Source organism: Mya arenaria, chromosome 3, assembly GCF_026914265.1.
Source record: "Mya arenaria isolate MELC-2E11 chromosome 3, ASM2691426v1".
In the NCBI taxonomy this organism is placed as follows: domain Eukaryota; kingdom Metazoa; phylum Mollusca; class Bivalvia; order Myida; family Myidae; genus Mya; species Mya arenaria.
The window spans coordinates 7390386-7400822 of record NC_069124.1 but is presented as its reverse complement, the minus strand read 5'-3'; the positions used below and the strand labels follow the sequence as shown (position 1 = coordinate 7400822).

At 33.1% G+C, this 10437-nt stretch overlaps 1 long non-coding RNA gene across 1 annotated transcript; it reads right to left on the bottom strand.

Moving 5' to 3' along the window:
- Positions 1 to 2695: 2695 nt before the first annotated feature.
- LOC128228710 (uncharacterized) lies at positions 2696 to 6672 on the bottom strand. The gene is made up of 2 exons (XR_008259973.1): positions 6474 to 6672; positions 2696 to 3886 (listed from the first exon to the last, which is right to left on the bottom strand). It is a non-coding gene; the product is annotated as an uncharacterized LOC128228710 (long non-coding RNA).
- Between the last annotated feature and the right edge of the window lie 3765 nt (positions 6673 to 10437).

Sequence of the window (10437 nt, the reverse complement as noted above, 5' to 3'; positions counted from 1 at the left end):
GTGTTGGAGATGGATCGTAAAAAAAATCACTTGTCCGGCTTGGTGACCACCAATCAATGCATTCATATGTAGTGGTCCAAAAATGTTCAAATACATTGTGATCAAGAGTGGCCCTGTCCCAGCGGTCCCTGGTTTCCTGTCAACTTATATAGTATAAACTTTTTCTCTAAAATTCAAGACCAAGACTTTTAAATATTTTAATTGAAGCTTATGTAGTGGCTGTTAACAAAAACAATTTTGAATTATATCCCTGTGGTCAAAGTGCGCCATGCCCTGGGACCAAATGATTTCTATATACTTATGAAATTAAAAAACCTTTGAAAATCTTCTCCTCTTAAACCACAAGTCCCAGACCCTTCATGTTTGGTATATATACACATAAATTGGTCCTTTACTATGTTTGTTCAAAAATTGACACTGTGGTCCAAACTGGCCCTGCCAAGGTTTTCTATATATTATAATTTTAAATCTTTGAAAAATCACCTTTTAAACAGCAATGCCTAGAATTTTGATATTGAAAAGGAGCCTCATGTTGTGTTTAGTAACCACCCACATCTATAGCAACCAATTGCGTTCTTATCAACTATTAATTTCTTTAGCAATTAATGACTTACTGATTAACCACTAACTTAATAAGCATCAAATGATTTCTTTGGCAACCAATGACTCCCTTAGCAATCACTTCCTTCTTCAGTAACCAGTGACCTCCTCAGCAACCAATGGCTTTCTTACCAACCAATCACTTCCTTATCAACCACTTACTTACTTAGTAACGAATGATGTAAAAGTTTAATTTTATATAAGTATAATGATGTTCGTATATATATATATATATATGTACATTAACGGGACTCAAATCAATTGAAAAAGCTACATATCTGAAATAAAATATTATAAAGTTGACTTCTTTGTAATTATTTGTGAAACGACAAAAGAATCCTCACTGATTAAAGAAAAGTTGGCTTGTGTTTATGCAAAAATTGTTTTTTTAAAGCTGCACTCTGAGAGATGTACCGTTTTCACAATTTTTTTTTGTCTTGGAAAGAGCAAAGTTTTGCGTAAATATCGGCAAACCAATGATAAAAGATTGCTGACAAAAGATCAGATCGCAGATTTTCATATTTCCTTTCGAAAATTAATGTTTTATGATTTAAACCGTTACTTACGGTTTAAGAGAAATGCATAAAACATCAATTTTTGAACTTAAATATAAAAATCTGCATTCTATGTTTTTGTTAGCAGTCTTTTATAACTGGTTTCCATGCAGTTTCAAAAAATCGGCTCGTTCCAAGACAAAAAATAAAAAAAAGTTGTTTAAACATTCAATCTCTGAGCGTGCAGCTTTAACATTCGATTACTTTTGATTTGTTTTTTAGGATGTCTTTATGGTTATGAATGTAAGAATGAAAACCGTTGCATAGATATTAACCCTATCCATTGTCGTCGGAACTGCAATTCGCGTACCCGGCGGGTTGATTTTAGTAGATATTGGAATTTTAACAAACAAAATAAGAACTATTCCGTAAACGAATTGCTGTGACATTTTAATGGCTATGACGAGATGTTCATGTAGTTACATGTATTTGACCTGAAGTACTCACGGGAGTAAATACATGTACATCCAACTTTCCATTCAGCTTTTGTTCCTATGTATATTAACAACTAGCTAGGACAAATTTGCTTCAGAGTAACACATCTCGTCAAATAAATTTGGTACACACTTCGGGATAAGTTTTTTTATTCTTCAAAACAGTTTTTAGATAAAAGTATATAGATCTACCCGGACATGCATTAACGTATTCATATAACGTGTGTCCGGATGCCCGGATGATGCTTTTGTTTATATAGTACACTGAACAATAATCTTGAAAAATCTAAGGTATTTTATGTTTTATATCTGATGCAGAATATATAAAAACTTCATCTGCCTTAGTACTTTCGGCGTTCGTCGAAGTGATGTCAAACCATCGTGACGAAATGTCGAGCCACCCTCTCGAGTCTTATCGAATTGTTCTATAGTTGTTCTGTACTGTTCGGTCCAGTTTAAGTTTGTGATGTATGTGACGTCATGACAGTTACTGTTGAAGTGATCGGTAACCGGGTTGTTGTACATATATGAGATATGTTTAAAAGGTGGCTTTGAATAAGTGTACCACCTGTTTCCTCAACGTCAATGTACTCAGGTATCGTCTGCAGAACACAGTGACTACGTTAAATGATTTGCAAGTGTTTGCGTTCCGCACTGTGTACGCCTTTCCGTCATTGAATAAGTCTGCATTCAAAGAATGGGCAAATAGCGCATTTCTTCGTTCCCTTTTAATCACATTTGTTCGTCTGGAAGAATTGTTTGATTTTTTATGAACACGTATAATGCTACTTTTGGTGGTTTAAATAACAGTTTTTCATGACATCCGATGTATATAATTAGTATTAGAAACCAAAAGGGCTTCCATAGGATGTGTCTCACCTTTGGCAACGCCTTTGAAGACGTGATAACAGGGGAACCCTACCTGTCTGTTGTTTGCTGTTTGAACATTTTGGCAGGTCGTTCCTTTTTTCACATGAAATATTCGAATTTATGTAAGGGTTTATTAATTTTTATTTTTAAAGTTGGGAAACTGTAAATGGGGATTTGGAATTCCTTATTACGAGGAATAACGATATCCAGTACATACAAAAAAACAAGCATTTCACCTAAGGTTTTCTTCATTTTATTTTCAAATTAACCAGAAAATACCTTTCAACAAAATCATTGACAAACAAAACGACAATTTTCTTAAATATGGTATCAAAATGCAACAAAACCAGATAAAATCGAGAGTATAATGCTTTATTTGTTCACAAGTTTAACTAAACAGCGTATTTTATCTAACCTTTCTTGATTAGAAAAAAAATGAAATTGTAGGCATTTTAAAAACTAAAATAAGAGATTGCAATAAAACATATACATCTTTGCAATACAGGTCTACATTTCATAGAACAAACATTTGTTCCATGTGTCTTAACAATTGAACATTTTCGTACCTGCGAAAAATAGTCAGGATATGCAAATTATATACAAATCATATTCACATCCAAACAATAATAAATAAGTCATTTACAACTAACAAAATTAACACCTCAAAAGGATCATGAATCGAATTTTACTCCTCTGAATCATGAATTCTGTGCACCCATAAACACCCAACCTTGTTTTCAAGTCAAACAGTAAGTTCAGAGCCAACGTAATTACGCTCGTTTTGCCTGTTACCAGAACTATTACAAAAAGGTCTTGAGAAAACTACATACATAAAATGTAATGATTACGTGGCGCCTTGGGTGAGCCGAAAAGGTGGAGTAAGATAAATATAGAGCAACATGTGAGGTTCATCTATGTTATAATTAACCACATGGCCCGCTGAGAAGGTATTTTAGTGCCCTTGTGAATAATGGATCACTAAAGTTCTAAATATTTAACACGATATTCAATTAAGTGAGGATGTTGCTAGCGGACTTGAAATATAAATAAAACTTGCTGCTGCTCTGTCAGTGATCGTGTTTCATTATCAATATAAGAGTGTCAATCTTAATTGTTCAAAGGTCATTTGAAACCATAGTCTCCAAATGGACTAAATCCTGAAGAGTAATTCACAGAAAAACATCCAACAAAACAGTCCAAGAATTTATCAGCACAGTCTGAATGACATTTCTTAAGTTTCTCGCCTTGAAAGTCCCGCAGATATTTACATTTTAGGTCACATTTGTATAAGTCTACGTTACAACTAAACTGGCAATCTTCAACCGGCGGATCGTAGTGACGGCGAGCGTATCGCGCCTCCGTAGCAGAAAATAGCAGCAGCAGTGTAAGTGCCCACGTCATGATGGACAGATATAGCGGACAGCATTTCTGAAATGATACAAAATGCAGGTCAATATCATAATCTTCAAATTAAACCACTGTATAAGTCACAATAGTCAAACTGTGTCACATGGGAATGCAGTCAAACCCTGTGCACTAGCTGTCACAATGGTGAAACTGTATCTGAAAAGTTTCAAATTTTAGTTTTGCTTCAATGCGCCGTGTTTTTGTCGTTGTCACATGTTCCAAAAACATTTTCATAATGTTCGCTTATCAGTCCTTCGTGATAACTTAAGTAATGAATGAATTTAAATCGCTGTTGATCATTTACTTTGAAATTGAATCCGTATGTCATTGTGTTTTAAGTTCAGAAATAAAACAAAACTTACAGTAAGTTTCGCACTGAACATAAGTCGTGTATCATTTATTAAAATCAATGAATCATTAAAACAGTTTTAACCTTATACACTTTTAAAAACCGTGTATATTACATTTAACATTATCATAAACTTCTAAACATTCTTCCTAATCAGAGACGCACAGATTCTGCATTATTACTACCTATAACATAGCATTATCAGAGCCTACAACACCAATCTGCTTTCATGAAATAAACCTTTGTGAATCAAATTTAGAATTTTAAAACCTTTTTACATTAGCGCAGCATTTATATAGCCTAAAACGTTCCATCAAATAACGGTTAATTATTCAACCAGTTGCAGGAGATACTAATTACCATGCTTGTCTAAAATCCTTGAAAACTCAGGAAAGAAAAAAACTGTTTCAAGGATATCAGAGACAGGTAAGTGGCACATTGAATGAAGTGTTTCCTGTTTTTTGTCTAACAAGTGGGATAAATAAGAAAATAGGTTATGTTAGTAAACAAGATTAATTGCGCGAAGAGGCGATACAGGTGCTTACGAGATAAGACAAGAACTTTCAGAACTTTTCAAGATTATTTTCATGACCTGCAATGCGCCGGAGATTTTACTTTCAACATTTTAATTAAATGGCTGTGGGACTTGGAATGCATTATAGTTTTTAATAGTGTTCAAAAAATAAACGTATTTCACTTCTGCTGAGAACATTTTAACAATTGAATGGAAATTAAAAATAGACGATAGCTCTTTTTCTTCGTACAGCATTTTGGAGCGATAAGACACGGGAGCAACATATGAAATGTACGTGCTATCTTCAGAATTTGAACATACACGTGTGCAAATGATATAACAAATTGACATTAAACACACAAATGTACATTGGGGTTCATGTAACAACCAACTGTCCAATAATAGGAAGTTCTGCCAGTTTGTGACAGAAATACTATACACGTAATATAGATATGATTACATGCAAACATATATATAAGTGTACTATGTATCTTATTAATACCAAACATGTGCGTATAAGAATTGTTAAACATATTTCTCTCCTTTTATATTTTCCTTTTCTTATTTGTATATTGCATGTTCTTATCTTTAAAATAGTCTAGCTCTTTTTACGAATTCCTTTGTCTCATAGTTTTACTCGTGCTATTATGGTAACATGAACTGAGTTCGGCCAGTCTAGTGTGTGATTCTATCTGCGCTTGTGTGTTCATCAATTTATTTAGTGACTGGACATGTTATTGATTTAAAAATTGAATACGCCTAGTATCAGTTGTTTAGAAAATCGAGAACTATAACATACACATTAAGTCCACTTTTTTTATTGAATCCTTCTGCAATCCCGCTAAAGCGAAAAAATATAATTATGTTATGTTTTACTAGTGTTGTCTTATTATCCATATGGCAGTCTTACAGAAGTATTTAAAGCTAACATTACACCCTTTATTCCTTATATGGATTGATTTTTGCTTAATGTATCATAGTTTTCCTTTATAATATTTTATTGAAAAATATCATAACAATAACAAACTTTGAAAGAAAGAGTTTATTTAAGAAATATCACATTAAAAATCAGTACAAGATTATAATATTTAAAAGATGCATTTGTATTTCAATCTTATGTGTTATAAGCGTGTGCGAATTTATGTAGAGCATTGAGCTCCATCATCTCCTTATACTTCCTCTGCATGACACATGGAACGGAGTTAAATTTTATGTAACATAAAAACCTTAGTAAATTGGGATGGTTAAACTGTACGATGTTGATGTTGATAAAAAAAATGTGCGTTCAAGAAAAACATTAGGAAATAAAAATCAACAGAAAACAGACATCATAACATAAAAAAGGCACATTATAATTAATCATAATAAATAAAGTAACACCTCTGAATAAATACGTCATCATTATCAGCAGCGTGAGTAAAATAATATTTCTAATATTTGTTGATAACTAGTGAATGAGGTTTGAACAGTTTGGTGTGTTATTACAAAAACAATAAAAAAACAAGTATGTCTAACAGAACATCATGATATAAAAAAATGTGACATTATAATTAATCATAATAATTAAAGTTAAACTTCTAAATAAATACGGTGTAAGATTATCGTCATCATCATTATCAGCAGCGTGAGTAAAACTAGTGAATGAGGTTTAACCATTATGTTGTTTTATTACAACTTTTTGGTGTTCGCATGTTTCATTTCTACCTAAACTTTATTTAATTAAACTGATCAAAAACATCACGTACCGTCGTCATGATTGCTAATTCCAACAATTCAGTTTCTCGAACAACTATCGGTGTCCTTTCGTATGCTTTTGTAATAGTTATAGTTTAATTTTAATAAGCCTTTGATCAATGTTTTTCCAACATGAGTTCAATATTTGCGAAGTCCATTAGCATTGATATTTTGATTTTATCGGCTTTAACAAAGTAGGCAAGTTCACTCTACAGCTCTCACATTGATAATGAAAGTCGTATGAGCGAATCGCGGCCTATATAGTCACTTGCCGTAGCTGATGAAGCTGATGCAAACCAAAGAGAATAATCCGAGGCTCACAAAATTCATAACTGAGTCTTTTTTGCGTTGACCGACTATAGTGAGATGAAACAAGAAACAACATTTTATCAACATGTCTTCTTTGTTAGGGATGGCCCAGAGAGAATTCAAATCAAATGTTCATTTAATTAATAACGGTTTAATGTTTCTGTGAGCTTCGTTAATAGCCAAAGCTTAGGTTCGTAACATTATACCAAGTGGCATTTATTGACTTTCACAGAATGTGGCGGGTTCTAATTGTAGAAGACATGCAAACTTTCCGGCATAAAGTTTGTAAGTGTTGATGAAGCTAATCTTTGTTTACCACCTATTTCAGTACAATGTGTTCACCAACTGATGACTATCATGCAACATAGTACTAAGGCATACCAAAAGTGATGTCATATGTTTATTTCTCTATATATCTATGTTGAATGTTGCTTGTCCTAGAGGTTATAGATTATTGATATTTTAAATACATTTTTAAAGAAAATATACAGGGGTTAAATATTATGTTTGTATCATCAATTCATTACTGAATTCAAAATAGTTTCATAATAGTTTCTTTGTTAAAAGCAAAAACCTATTGCTGCTATATACTACAATATGGTACAGTCCAACATCTGTTCAAATTATGCGGCCAGGGCCAATATTTCCCGTCACATTTCTCATTTGTCGGCATGTGTAAATTATTTGGGCATGCATTTCAAAATGGTCTTGCTTACAACCCCATGACAAAGCTCATTATTATAAGAGGTTTTGTGAACGCACCGTTTATCTGTTCATGTAAGCGCAACTACACGTATATCAAACAAGTTGCAGTAGATTTCTGAAAGTCTTCTGAAAACAAACACTTGCAGGCTCGCTGACTCGCCGAAAATTCTTTACCCATGATTACGTAAATGCCATATTAAACATGTACGATATACCGCTACCTGGATGGCGTATGGCACAAACGATAGTCCACACTTCAACGTACCCGTAAATGATAGTTCACTCAGTCTATTTTTCCACCAATGCTTACTTATTAATTTAGCGTCAATAGTAAAAGGTAGCACATGCTTGGTGTTAACATTCTTGATTCGGCCGATGACAATCGAGAGTTTTTCAAAATGTTCATTAATTTTATGTAGATTTATAATAACAAATACAGTAAAAATGCCAATTTTGACGATCTGTAGAAAATAGAGCGGACTACCTCGGCCTAGGGTCGAGATACCTAGGCTCGCAAATCGCCAAAATTGAGCTCTAACATACACCTGTGTTTTTTTTAGGCAAAAATAGTTTTCAAAAAATTCATAAAAAAATTGTTGTTTAAGGGATATTAATATTTTTTAAGTTTAGTTTATATAAAAAAAATCAAGCCGTAAATGTCTCACATGGCCAGACAAAATATTGATATAAAACACTCCGAGAGATTGTGAAATTGTGAATTCTAGAAAGACTATAGAAACAATCAAAAATTAAATATATATATTTATTACCAGGTCAAAAATGCTTATACATCAACGTTTTGGTCCTATTACATCGAGATATATTCTGTTTTTTAAATAAGAAAATTAATCGATTTTTCTTCATTCATTGCTCAAGACAAAACGGATCTATAACAACAATGAGTAAATTATATATAATATAAACGAAGTGTTAGTTAGTAGGTTAGATTATATAGATACGAAAGTTTATCCACATTTCCATTACAATAGTTCCTTACAGACTCACTTAACAGGGCACACAATGTAAGTAAGGCTAGGCCATACATTGTATGTTTTATTTCTCATGTTTAATAATAGGAATTTAAGGATGTAAATCGAAAAATAATTATTTTTATAAAAATAGAATATCACATTTGTGGTATTTTCGTGTTGATTTCTCTTTAAATAGCAACTGATCGCTAAACACGCGTAGTACAGTCTTTTTTCCCTACAGCTTCATGTTAGTAATTGACAATGGGCATTCAATGACTGTGAACCATTTTTACCATTAATACGGACAGACTGCAAAATATGACTGACGTTCAAGTTAGGGTCATAATTGCAATGAACGTCATATCATCAAATGGCCCCGTCAACAACGACAACTGTTCTTTATTTATATGAATGCCTCGGTTTATATCGTTACTTTATATTCCAGTAACGATGTCTTGTTTTGTTACATTGACATTCATCTTGGAAATGATTCATTAACTAGCCTGGGTGTTTTTGTTGAACCAATTTACATTTACCATTAGGTCATGATTCATTGTCAATATCCATGATTATAGTGTTTTTAGTTTTCATTACTTTCAAATTATGTATGACTTTCTTGAGATGCAGGTGCAATACGAGTATTATTTAATAAGTAATTAAGGACCGTTTAGCACCCATCTGGAAGATATTGACAATAATTCGTGTTTTCTGTTTATTTGTTTCATTAATTGGGGAGAGATTAATTCCGATCACAAGCAGTAATATGAATATGCAGTAATGAATGCTTTGGGGTTACTGGATAAAATAGTGTTATATTCAAATGGCGGTTTGATGTTCTATGATTTTTTAATGTGAACTTATTAGTGAAAATGCAAAAAAGCATACACTATAAAAAGTTTCGGTTATTCTTAAAACCATATTGGGGTCGAATTTACATAAAGATATGCAACGGTCACATGATGCTTCACGTAAGGCTGGGTGACCCCGTGATACAAAAGACCCTATATATGTGAAATAAAACTGATAAAGCGTTGTTTAGAAAGAGACACCGATTGTATGTGGAATAAGATTAACATTGTTTAAACAATAAACTAGAACATCCAGCTGTGACATACTATGTTAAGTTTTGAAGAACTGTAAACGCAAGAAACAGTCGAACTGAAGTTATGGGATGAACTAAAATACATGTTGTGTGTAGAAAGCGGGAGATAATAGTCGAACAGTGGGGATACTGATTAAATTCCTTCTGAACACGATAACTTTTCGGGAAGAGGACAAACTCAGCGTAATAACGTTGGCTCTTAATAATTTTCTAGATTTGTAAAACTGTTCGGCTCCAGTTTACATTGTTATTTTTACTAATCATTTAGAGCTAATTAAGTTTGCTGTTTAGTAAAATGTAGCGGAAAGATGGAAGTCAGCGTTTTAAATTTAAAGAAAGTGTAACCGGTCGTTAACCTATGAAGTGGTATTACATCATTATTGTCAGATACCGTAGTGTATAGAATGGAGGAATTCAGGACACAAGGTCATAAGGTCTTTAAAAAAGTTAATTGGGGGGTACATTGATTGGATTATCAGAAAATTGACAGTCTCGATGGACTCAAGAACTGTACCTGTCTGTAAACCAAGGGTCAACATTGGAACAAGCCTTGGAGAGAATCACTGGATAAAGTTAAGTACCAAATGTGTTTACCCTATCCATTGCAGTTCGTGAGCTGACGAGTTTCTAAGCTATTCCTATATATTTGTGTATGCAGGTGGCGCCAGTTTGGGTAAATTAGTATTATTCTGCGAGGGATACCATGGTTGTTGAGCGATGATAACATTCTGCTTACTGCTCATTACCAGTCTTCGAACCCTTGAAAAGATTTTTAGCAATGGTGTGTTAGTTTCTCCTATAAAAAAACCCTTTTCCATTAAATTTCTTGTTTCTAATATGCATTGCTTTACATTTTTCAAATGCAAAAATGGAGTAACAATTTCAGAG